Raw genomic sequence first — 12,543 nt, forward strand, 5'->3', positions numbered from 1 at the left:
ACAAGAAGAGCAGCCATAATCTCTCTTCTAGTTTTGTCTTTGTAGAGTAAGGATGTAGCCGATTTAGCTCTGTTGTTATTTTCATCCCAGTTACCCTTCCCATGCTAGAATTTAATAAAAACTTTATATTTTAATCACACATGGACTCTCAGTCTGAATTATTTTACTCTGGCACTGCTGGACTATATTATCTCTGCTAAATACCATTTTTTCAGTATCTCACTATCATCCAACAAAGGTTATGGGCCCAGATCGCTTCAGCTGTGCCAGATAGCTAAGCAGAGTGCAGCAGCCAGACTCGGAGTCTAGAAAAATCATGTGTGCTGGAGTTTTCTAACACAGATTTTTTATTTTTAACTCGCATTGGATTTATGAGATTCAGACAACATCCTGTTTTCTTCATGAACTTGTGGGACCAGACAAGACGCCTGTGTTTCCAAGTCGGAGAAAGCTTGTAGTGTTTGATCTGAGTCCGTCTTCTTCCATGCCAAGTGAAAGAAAAAAGGAAAAGGGGTGAGATCAATCCTTGCCAGTGCTGCTGAAAAGCCTAATCCCGCGCTCACAAAAGATCGCCCATTGCCCTCACCACTCTCAAGTTTAGGTAATGTATTAAAAAGGAGAAATCATTATGTTTGCAGCTAAGAATCTTGCTTTTTTCAATATGCCCACCTTAGACTCAACTAATTTCTCTTGGTGGAAGAGATCAGTAAAGAATGCCCTTCAAGCTCATGGGGCTCTTTCTGTGCTCACTGATGATCCTCCTGAAGCAGCTGGGGCTGCTCTTGAAAAGTACAGAGAGCATGATGGATTTGGAATGTCTTTAAAGCCCAATTATAAAAGGGAAAATGTCAAAACAGTTATAAAATGCCACCACTGTGGAAAATTTGGGCATATGGCAAGACATTGTAGATCAAAGACTTTACCAGAACAAAGAGATCTTGCCAAATCTTACTGCTCTGAAACCGGACCCCCTAAGGGGCGTGGCCAAGGAAAGCCAAGCTAGGCTAGCAATCACTCTAAGAAACGAGGTGTGTTTGTTATCAGAGACAAAAAGCAAAGAGCTGATGTTGTAAAGCAGAACAGTAACATGAAAGCTTTGTCTGTGACTAAGAGAAATGATGAGCAAAATGACTCATTTTTACTAGATAGCGGTAGTGCATATGATATAGTGAATTCAGACAAATGGTTCTCTGATTTGGACAGAGATAAGAAGCCTGCTCTGCAAGGGGTAGAAGGCAAAAATCTCTCTGTGGAGGGATGTGGTTCAGTTAAATTGTATGACTTGAACGATTGCAATGAGGTAGTGGAAATCACACTCAGAGAATGTATTCTGATTCCCCAAGCCATAAATAATCTCATATCCACAAAGAGAATCATGCAAAATGGTCTTACTATTGATCTCAGACCAAGCCATGGGAAAATTTGGAGTGAAAATGGATTTAATGTGATGCTTGAAGAAAAGGATGGTTTTCATTACCTGAGAAATATTGCTGATACTGCTTTAGATGAAATGGAAAATGATGGGCTGGTATGCCAAACCAGATCAACTGAATGCAACCATAAAGACTGTTTATTCGTGTGGCATGTAAAATTTGCACATAGAAATGTGAAAACTGTGGAAAAGTTATTGAAGGAATGCAATTGTACAGGTATTTCCCACCCAGGCCAGTCCAGGAATGGGTGGGAACCCTGTACTTTTACAGTACATTAAACAACAACCTAAGAGGTAGGCTAAACCCTCTCTGGTTTCAGAACAATATGCCACCAGAACCTCTACATTAGTTCCCCCCAACCTGAGATTAGAGGTTCAAACTCTCAGTTGGTATCTGGAACTTAACACATTAGCAACTCTACTCAGAGCTGCACATACGCTTAATGGTAGCTTGTGGTCAGCTTAGGCACAGGAGTTTAGACTTGGAATTGGATCAAACAACTATAGTCCAATTCCAATCATGATCAGCCATGGCCATTCGGCCAATCACGAGTGGACACAGGTGTGTCCAATTGTTGGTTGCCATAGCTGCAACACAGGAATGGCTAGAAGTTTGGAGACTCCTCCTGCAGTCAGGTGACCCAGCTTCTAGCTACTTCATTTAGTACGTGACTTGTCACACGTGGGGCCAGAAAGTGTAGCCATGAGGTCTGGCGTTTGGCATGGAAGTGTGAAAGAATGTGAGTTTATGGCATGGCTATTTAGGCCATTTGGCCTTACCATGTGGCTAGCAAGAGGAAACAAGGCACAGCATGTTATCAGAAAGACATCACAGGAGAAGGCATGGATTTTTAGAAATCAATATTTCTATATAGCAATATTGAAGCAGAAGGATGTGATGTCATGAAAAATGGCTGTGATATTTGTCTAAAGTCTAAAGCCACAGCTCCCTCTTATAAAAATAGAGCTCATGACCCCAATACTAATTTTCTAGAGTGCGTGTACTCTGATTTGGTTGGTCCAATAAAGGAATCTGCTGGTGGCAACAAGTATTTTGTCAGTTTTCTGGAAGGAAAATCCAGATATGTCTATACCTACCTGCTTAGGAGCAAAGATGAGGTGCTTGACAAGTTTAAATGCTATGTTGCTGCTGTTAAAAACAAATTTGGCAAAGCGCCAGACGTGCTGTTCACAGATAATGGCACAGAATACTGCAGCAGTGAGTTCCAAAGATTCATGGAACAAGAAGCAATTGAATATAAGACTACAATTCCTTATTCTCCTCAACAAAATGGAATGGCAGAACGCTTAAACAGAACCATTCAAGAAATGGTGCATTCTATGCTAATGCAATCTGGACTTTCAGAGTCTTACTGGGCAGAAGCAGTCCACACTGCCGTCTATTTGCATAACAGAGTTCCATCAAAAACTACCAATAGACGTTCTTTTGAATTATGGCATAACAGAATGCCTGGACTTAAACATATAAGAGCCTTTGGATCTAAAGCTTATGCACATATACCAAAGGAGAAAAGAGGCAAACTTGGCCCACGAGCAGAACCTGGAATCCTGGTGGGATATGCCTCTGGAGGAAAAGGATACAGAATCCTGAACCCTAAGACTTGCACAGTTAAAGTATGCAATGTGGTACGTGTTGATGAAAAGAATGTCCTACAGACTTCTAACCTGACTGAGTCCACAGTGCAAGGAGAAGATATGCTAAGGGTAAGAGAGACAACCACTGTGAGACACTCAGCAAGGAGTAACAAGGGTGTAGCACCACCAATGTATGGAATTTGTGCAAGTGTACAACCAGTGAAGGAACCTAATAACTCAGAGACTTTTGCACCTGTTGTGAGCTATACGTCCTTCAGGACACTCCTATGCATAGCAGCATCAAGGGGCATGCACATTGAACATTTAGACATGAAGACAGTTTTCCTCAAAAGAGACCTAAATGAAGAAATCTACATGAAACAACCAGAGGGATTTTCAACAGAAGGACAAGAAGGCCTAGTGTTTAAACTCAACAAAAGTGTCTATGAACTAAAACAAGCAGCAAAAGCTTGGAACAAAAAGCTGACTAAACTGCTACAAAAACAGAGCTTTCAACAAGGAATAGCAGAACCTTGCTTGTTCTCAAGACTAAAAAATGGAAAGTATCAATACATACTCATTTATGTTGATGATTTGATTATTTGTTGTCAACATCAAGGAGATGTACAAGAAATAGCGGATGAACTGAACAAAGAAGTTGAAGTGAAACAATTAGAACTATAAATACAATTAGAACTATAAATACAAATTGAAAGAACTGAGGATGGGAGTTTTCTTTTGAGCCAAAAGCAAAAGATCATGGACTTTATTGAATCTGTAGGAATGAAAGATTCCAATCCAGTAAGCACTCCACTTGATAAGGACTATTCCAAACTTACTAATGGAAAACCACTTAAAGACAAACATGAATACAGATCCGCAATTGGAAAATTATTATATCTGAGCACAATCTGTCATCCAGATATAACTTCAGCTATTGGACTTTTGTGCAGAAAGACCAGTTCACCCAATGAGCATGACTAAATACCATTTTTTCAATATCTCACTATCACCCAACATCAAGGCATGCATTCCTGACCTATTCATGTTCACCCCAGAGTTCAGTACTGCTGTAGTTAAGTGGGCATAGGATTGCAGACAGTCTTGGATGGTAGTGCCTTTTCAAAGCAAGGTTAAGGGTGGCACAGAATTCATCTTCAGGTAGCACTGAAGAGAGAGAGACAGGTTTGGCTGTTGCAAAGAGTTTTGTGGCACCGTTAAAGACATCTCTTGTGGCCTCAGCTTTGGTGAGTCCAGGCCCACAAAAAACCGGTGCGTGCCTAAACAGAGTTACACCCTTCTAACTGCATTGAAGTGAATAGTCTTAGAAGGGTGTAACTTTGCCTAGGATTGCACTGTGAGTCTTTGAAGTGCCACAAGGATCATTTGTCTTTAAGTACAACGGTTGGGATTTTTGAAATAAATAAGACTTGTATTCTATAGATTTTATAGGATTTCCGATACTTTTAGGATATAAGGCACAGCCTCTCTCACACACACATTCAATACAGATCCAAGCCTCAAGGCCTGTGCTTCTGGGGTAGGAGCAGTTCGATTCTCTTAGCCTTTCTTCTTCAGACTGACGTTTGGAGAGCCCCTTTATTCTTGGTGGAGGACGATTCCAAGGGAATGGAAGAGGAAGGCACTCCCCCCCCCCAAAAAAAACAACAACCTTCAGCCCGATACTAACCCACAGTTACTCGGAAGTAAACCCGCTGTGTTCATTGGGGCTCACACCCAAGTTTGCATAGGTCCGAACTGCAGCCTGGAAAAAACTGAGACAATCAGAAACTCTGTTTCTTCCCCACATCATCCGTCAAAAACATACCAAGCAAGCGGGAGTCGTTTGCTGCCAGTGTTCTTGCTCTTTCCCCGAACAGCCTGCTAGCCCAGAAAGAAACTTTTCTTTTGTATTTTTTTTGGGGGAGGAGCAACGTATCCTTTTTTCTGATTTTTTTTAAAAAAAGATACTTCAGCCCCCCCTGTTCTAGTGGACAAATTAGGAGCCATTTTTCCCTGATCAAAGGCGAGCAAGAGAAAGCGAGTCCGGGCATTCAGTGCGCTTGACTTATTCAGACAACTTCTTTGGAGGGCAGGGCCAACAAGCGTGTCTTCCATTGAAAGGGCGTCTCTATTGAGGATGTGCAGGTGCGGAGTGGTGCGGCGCACTCGGCCACATCATGAGGCGGTTGTTGGAGATTAGTGCTCAACCTCTCATAAAGAAAGCGCCTGATTTACACTGCGAGGAGGAGCCGGATGGGCGGGGGTGGGTAGGGATGGAAGAGGGACTCCTCGTCCGTGAAAGCAAAACCATTGAACGCCAGATCATTTCGAGGGCTCCTGATATCCTGATACTTCGCATCGTTCTCCCCTCCCCAATCCCACCCAACCCCAAAAGGTCTCAGAACAGTCCGGCTCGATTCATTTACAGCTAGTGAACTCCGCTTCGGACGAGGGGGGGGGGGAGAGGGAAAAGGCACACAAGAGAGACGGTTCCCCTCTGAAATGGGCCGCGCGCCCCCCCCCCCCAAGCATCTAGCCAACAAGCAGAGCACAGACACCGGCTTCTTCTTAAGGGTGCAAATGCAACTAAGGAAGATAACTTTGTATAAGGGGGGGGGGCGAGGAGAAAAAGACAAGAGATTGGCCGCTAGAGCTCGTGGGCGGCGCTCCTCTCTCCCCACACACACACAGGCAAGAGGTTGCCTGCAGGAGGAGTCAAGGGTGCTGGGCACCCTTTTGAGACAGGGACTAGGGGGGTCATTTGACTGGGGGGGGGGGTTGAGAAAGGTCGTCAAGGGGACCTGGCCCTAATCTATGAAAGTGCTCTGTCATTTCCGAAGTAGATGAAAACGTTCATAATCTGTGAGACTGGATAGACTGGGGGTGGGGGTTGCCAGTGTAAACTGTGACCAGAGAAATGGTGCTGCGTCCCGCATTTGAAACAGGAGTGGGAATGCAAACTGTTGGAAAGATAGCTGTTCCAGTGCCATTCGAGTCAATGCTGACCCGGATGGATGGAGTCTTGGGCACTACTGATATGTAGGCCTTGGTGCCACTCGATTGTGGGAGAACACACATATAGTCCCCAACAAACAAGATCTGCAGACAGTTAGATTCTCGAACCAAAGTGCTTAGATTTATTTAAACCTTTTCACAGCTGAGGTCTAAACTGGTTCTGGAGGAAGTCTCATGGATTGCAGTGTCATCATTACCGCCTCCAGGCCATGCCTTGATTTTTTTGGATTCCACCGCCAAGTCCTTTGGGCCTTAGAGAGCCCTGTATTTAGGAGAAATGTGTCCTGTGGATGTAGACGTGAGGATGTCAGGGTTATAAGCATGCTGAAGATTCCTGTGCCAAGGCCTGCTGTACCGATATACTGAGGTGGCAGAACAGGCCTACTGCTTTGGACTGTGTTGGGTATTACAAGTTGAAAACACTCAGTATATCTGGGGTTAAATGTTTGTTTATGTTACTCACAGGAAGTCACATGTTTTTCATGTAACCAATGTTCTTTAGCTGTAGAATACCCGGGAATTTTCTCCCTGATCTAGGAATTTGATTGGGACTAAAGTGTCAAGGTGTATTAGCATATTATGGCTTCTCTTCCCGTCTTTGTTTGGTGTTCTGAAGAACAAGAAGAGCAGCCATAATCTCTCTCTTCTAGTTTTGTCTTTGTAGAGTAAGGATGTAGCCGATTTAGCTCTGTTGTTATTTTCATTACCCTTCCCATGCTAGAATTTAGTAAAAACTTAATATTTTAATCACACATGGACTCTGAGTCTGAATTATTTTATTCCGAGACTGCTGGACTATCTTATCTCTGCTAAATACAATTTTTTTCAATATCTCACTATCACCCAACAGACTGCAAAGAAGGGGGCTGCATTCTTAATTTTTATTTTAAACTCCCTGAAGATTTTTTAAAAACCTTGTAAATCAGGAAGAAAGGTTCTGTCCTAGATCATCCAAAAACTCTGAGCATGAACAGAGTGCTTTTCCCTGGCCAGGAGTGGAAAGCGGGGCTCCATGGCCAAAGAGCTGGAGTCTAAGAGAAGCTTTACTTCAGGCAGGTCTGGAGTCCTTCTCAAGTACTTGCAAGCCTTCCAGAGGTTTGCAACAATAACACAAAGCCTAGGCATTCAATCCTGGTTTGCCACACCTGTCTGGTGTCGTTTTACAGGGCAGATCTGTACTTGAGTGAGGCCTGGGCCTCCCTCGGCAAGATTGCAAGGAGTTCTTAGGCCAAATGAGACCGGCTCCTTCTAGTAGCTAATCCGATCAAATGTGTTCTCAAGTAAGCAGGGGTCATTTCATAGAAAAAGAGGTGCAGGAGCTCATTAGCATAACTCATTAGCATAACTTATTTGCATATAGCACACCCCCTGACATCACCGAAAGTGTGTCAGAAGGCCACACCCACCGCTCAGGCTCCACTGGACTGTTTTGGATTGCTAGCTATTGGGGGGGGGGACGTGCAGATCTGCCCTAGCAGAGGAGGGAGAGCTTGTACCTGAATAAAACTTGGTCTGCAACTTACCTGGCTGCTTCTTGCTCTGACTGAGGGCTGCTGGGAGCATGTGCCTGCCCCCTGGACTCTTTACTGCCGGAGCTCAGCTCCTGTGCGCTCCTGCAGGAAATGACCCCTGCAAGTAAGTATGAAAAAGGACTGCAGGCCCATCTAATGTATTTAGCAGCCTCAAGTAGTTAACCCACATTCTTGATAGTAAATCCCACTAGCAAAGAACAAGTAAAGGATACTCACTAATAAAGATGGTTAGAAGTAAATATGCTAAACATAGTGCAGTGGTTAGAGTGGAAGACCTGGGAGATTTGGGTTCAAATCCCTATTTTGCTACAGCTGCTGGCTAGGTGATGGTGGACCAGACACTCTCAGCCTAACTTACCTTGTTATTGTGAGTATAAAATGAAAGAGGTCAGAACTAACTTGTAACTTGAAGCTGCTTTAGTTCCCCCACAACATTATCTCAAATGCTAATTAAATCCTCTAGACCTTTTTACTATCCCATGGCTAGATACTTGGGAGCCTGCCTTGGCAATATTATGCCTTGTTCACATTCATGAACACCAGCGACGCTTATTTCAAATCCCCCTCTCCACCATCGGCGATGCCTTATGCCAAAGTTATCTACAAAAAGTTTATTTAAAAAAATTAATTAATGACCCTCAGTTCTATCGGAGTACAAATGGCAGCCACCCATTTGGGAAAATGCAGAGAGGAAGTGATTTCTTATAAACTATCTACCTATTCTAATGGAAATAGCCCCTCTCTTTCTTTCTCCTTCCTCCTCCTCCTCCACTTCCTGTAAGAATCTGGTGGGCATTTCCATAAGTTCTCCATGAGTATAAAAACCATATAATGGGGACAAGGTGAGAAAGCTGTTCGGCCTTGTTTCACCAAGAAAAGGTCGTAAGTCAGGCAATTGGTGTCTGACCTGTCACGGGAAGGTATAAAGGCTTCATTCATGCAGTCGCCCACAATTTTCTCAGCTCTCACAAAAGTGTTTTTATGATTCTGTTTTCTTACCTCGTCCCTTAATTAAAAAGCTGAATGATTAGAATAGCACCTGCATAATGTCTGGACTGCGGCTGCATACTAATTCAAGAGGCTTTACATCTCGTAATTATAACATAAAATCAGAGCCTGAATAAAACAGAAGGGTTGTGCCCCTAAAGCCCGGCTAATCCCCTTTTAAAAGAGTCTGCTGAAATAATTCACAACACTTTCCGGAAGTTGGATTACCGACTCTCTTTTAAACTATTTACAATGAAATGATATTTTACACTTAAAGGAGTCTCTGGATTTTTTTTTACAACTTTCTGCCTCCCCACACACCTCTTAAGTCAGCTAGCTTCCTGCACAATAAAAACCCACGGATTCTTGAAATTATTTCCCCTAATGAAATTGTGTTGTTGGTTCCTCCCCTCCCCCATATCAAATTGTAAACTCATTTTAAAAAAATAAATATAAGGAAGGCTTGGGGCCTTCCCAGGTGTAAATAAATAAATAAACAAAATCCCCTTCTTTTGGAGAGCACATTGACAGGGTTTTAAACAGCGGTGTCGGTTTTTTATCATACAAGGGTTTCTTTAAAGGGAGATAATCTAATTGTCAGAAAATAACAAAAAATACGTTAATACCTCCAGGTATTACTGGCACAAATAAAAAGTTAGTAACCGAATATGAATGCACTGCATGGGTCTAAATATGTTTACGCCAGAGTAGTTCTATTAAAATTAACAGGATTTCTACAGGGGAAGTAAACCGCTTGCCTTGTTAGTATTCGTTTCTAGAAATAAGTTGTATTAGAGTGGTCCGTTAAAAAAAAAAAAACATGAAAGACATGGATGCAAATGTTGAAGAGTCCTGCCCCCAAAGACTGTCAGTCCACAAATAGTTGGGCTTCACTCGACTGAGCCTCACTGAAGGCGAATGGAGGGATTAGACGAAGCCCCTCAGTTTCCTGGCAGCTTCGACCAAGAGGCCCAGATTGCTAAAAAAAAGGGGGGGGGGTCGAGAGAATCAGCCCAGTTCGTCGGGCCGAATTCCCCCAGCTAAAGATAGGTATTTAAACCACGCAAACAAAACAGGGGGTCACATTTTTCCCAGCACTTTGACCTTTGCGGAAGTGCTGCTGGGTCCCTTGGCAATGGCTGTCCATGTCAGCCCAAGTGGCTCCTACCCCCCCCCCCTTGTCGCCACTGTAAAAGAAATGTCACAGGATGTATTTGGGGTGCTTTCCTCAGCAAGCGTCAGCTCAAGGTCCCTGACACTGGGCAGCGTTTTGCATCACCCTGTATTCCCAGCCTGGAAAAGAAGAGCTTGCCTTTTTCTTTTTCTTTTTTTTTTTAAAGTCAAGATCCATCGAAGTGCATCTGAGCGGTTCCGGGTCTCGCATTTGGACGAAGTGTCGGCCAAGGTTCAAAGGTTAATTTGCAAACGAAGGAACACATCTTTGAAGATCTGTCAGTGGCGGGGAGGGGAAGACGTTTCTGACGATACCAGGTGTCGTTGTCACTTTGGGGGTGTCTGCTTTGATTACTTGAGTTATCCTACAATCGTGTGGTACCGACAGGGACTTCCGGTTCGTTGAGCTCTTCGGTGTGTATGTCCAAACTTGAGTGACGGGTCAGCACTTCACAGACGTCAACTAAGAGTCTAAATAAACAATTAAGGCCGCAGGAAGTTTATAAAAGCTTGAAAAGTTTCTTTCCACCCCACCCCACCCTGTCCGGAAACCATAGCATTTTTGACCTGAATTACATTCTATTCGGTCATCAGAAATAGAACTTTTTCAGTTCAAAAAGATTTAATTATCTGTACATTAAAGGGTGCATGGAGCTCAAAAGAAGAAATGTTCTTAAATTTATGTGTGCGCTCATGCACTTATTGTCACTCCCCCCCCCCCCACTATCACCTTAATCTGTTCGGATACATTTTCCTTTAAATTTGAAAAACGCAGATCACAGAAGGGAAAGTAAAACAGCAAGTAGCAAACATATTTAAAGGTTTTAAGCCAAACTTCCAAGCTTTTGTGTGCAGACATGGAAGTGTATACATGATGCGTCACATTCCTATCTGTCAATTCACTGGATGTGGCGCCTTGTTCTTGGCCCGGAAACCGTCTCATCCTATAACCAGGAAGCCCACCAAGAAGTAGGCAGATAACCCCTTAAATGCATCGTTTGCGAACAGTGCAGATAATTCACATAGAGGGTGGGAGAAAGGTTTGTAATGAGTTTGTTCCCAACTGACTGAAAAAACCCCAACAACGGGACACCCTGAGAGGGGGAGCGGTGGGTTTCGTTATCAGTCGTTTCCAATGGGTGGATGCCAATCTGCCTGTCCGGAGAACATCTGGACCACCATCTCCCGCGCTCCTAAACTTTCGCCAATTCACCCTAGGCTACCTTCCATGAGCCACTTACTTCGGAGCAGTCCTCCGACCACTCCTCTCGATTTCAATTACTCTTTCCCTAAGAGACGTATGATGTTATTACTTCATGCAAGTCACTGTAAGCAATGATCCCACTGCCCACGGTACCCAAACCCACCCTTCCCGGTGCCATAGAGCACATTTCCCGCGCATGGATCCGGGGGGGGGGGGTGGCACAAAACCCACCACAGTGTTCCTCTGTGAGAAGCTGGTCGCCCCGAGAAGGAAACGCGGAAATGATTCACAGGAACCCAAAGGTTCCTCGGTTACACACGTCTCTGTTCACAACGTTTGAATGCAACCTTTTCTTCAGGAGGCGGTTAAGGGCGTGAGGGGGGCGAGACAATCGCCACTGGGGTCATAGATTTCCAGAGAAGGGCGAAAGGTCGTTTTGATGGACATTCGATGAAAGGAGGTGCAAAGACGAGGCGGAAGCGGGGGCTTCGCCTTCCCGATTCATATTTCTAATCTTCATTTCCTAAAGATACGAGCGGCCTTTTGTGAAATGAATGGTCTTTAATTAATGCCTCGGCATAATGCAGAGGCTTGCCCAGGGATCGATGCTCGGAAGCAACAGGGGAGGAAGCCCCTCAGAATGGTTTGTCTGCATTCAGGAGAGGGGGGGGGTTGTGGAGGCAGCCAAGCATACCCACACGTCTCTCGCTATCCTGCGGGACTTGTGGGCTACAGCCGAGTGGAATCCCCCCCCCCTTTCTCTGAAGCACCGCGGGTTACGTAACCGGTCTCCCGTTCCAGCGCCTGTTCTCTCAGCAGTAGGACTAGAGTTCCACGGGGCTGACCTGCATAGGATCGGGTCCTTCAGGAGCAGATGGATGGCCAGTCATTCAAAACCTTCTCCATGGTCCCTCCTACGTCCTTCCCTCCCTTTCCCCCCATGTCCTGTTCTCTGACCCTCCCCTCCCCTCTCTCGTGGCTTCAAACGTAGGGATGCAAACCGTGTTGGAGTAGATGGGGTCAAATTAAGGACTTCTAATACGAAAACTGAGAAGTTCGGGTCCGTCTGTGGTATTTTTTAAAGGACACACGAATTGGGAGACATTTCCGGTCCTTGGCGCGTCTTTTCCTTCCTAGGTCTGTCGTAAGTTAACTCTGTATGCTTGGGGGGGGGGGGGGGGGGATGGGTGTGTGTGCAGGCCCATGGGTGAAGCTAAGGGCGACTTGTTTGCTGACTAAATATCACCACGCCGTACATTCTGAACTCCTTAAAGTGCTCTTGCGCTCTCTCTCTCTCTCTCTCTCTCTCTCTCTCTCTCTCACGCACACACACACACACACACACACACACACACACACACACAAAAGCGCACATATAAAAAAACAAATAAACCGACCCAAACCTTGATCCTATGAATGACTACTTAGGAGTAAAACCATATGACTTGAAAGCACGGGATTCAGCCCTCCCTCAGCTCACCTTTCTGAGCAGGAGAAAACCAAGTGGCATTAGCATGCTAGGCAATGTCTTCCCAAGTTGTGTTCTGCCAGTGCGCATGTGCGCCAAAACGCAGTAGGCCTTGACAAGCAAGGAGCGTCGT

The sequence above is a fragment of the Gekko japonicus genome, unplaced genomic scaffold (assembly GCF_001447785.1).
Source record: "Gekko japonicus isolate JY-2015 unplaced genomic scaffold, Gekko_japonicus_V1.1 scaffold523, whole genome shotgun sequence".
NCBI classification, from domain to species: Eukaryota; Metazoa; Chordata; class Lepidosauria; order Squamata; family Gekkonidae; genus Gekko; species Gekko japonicus.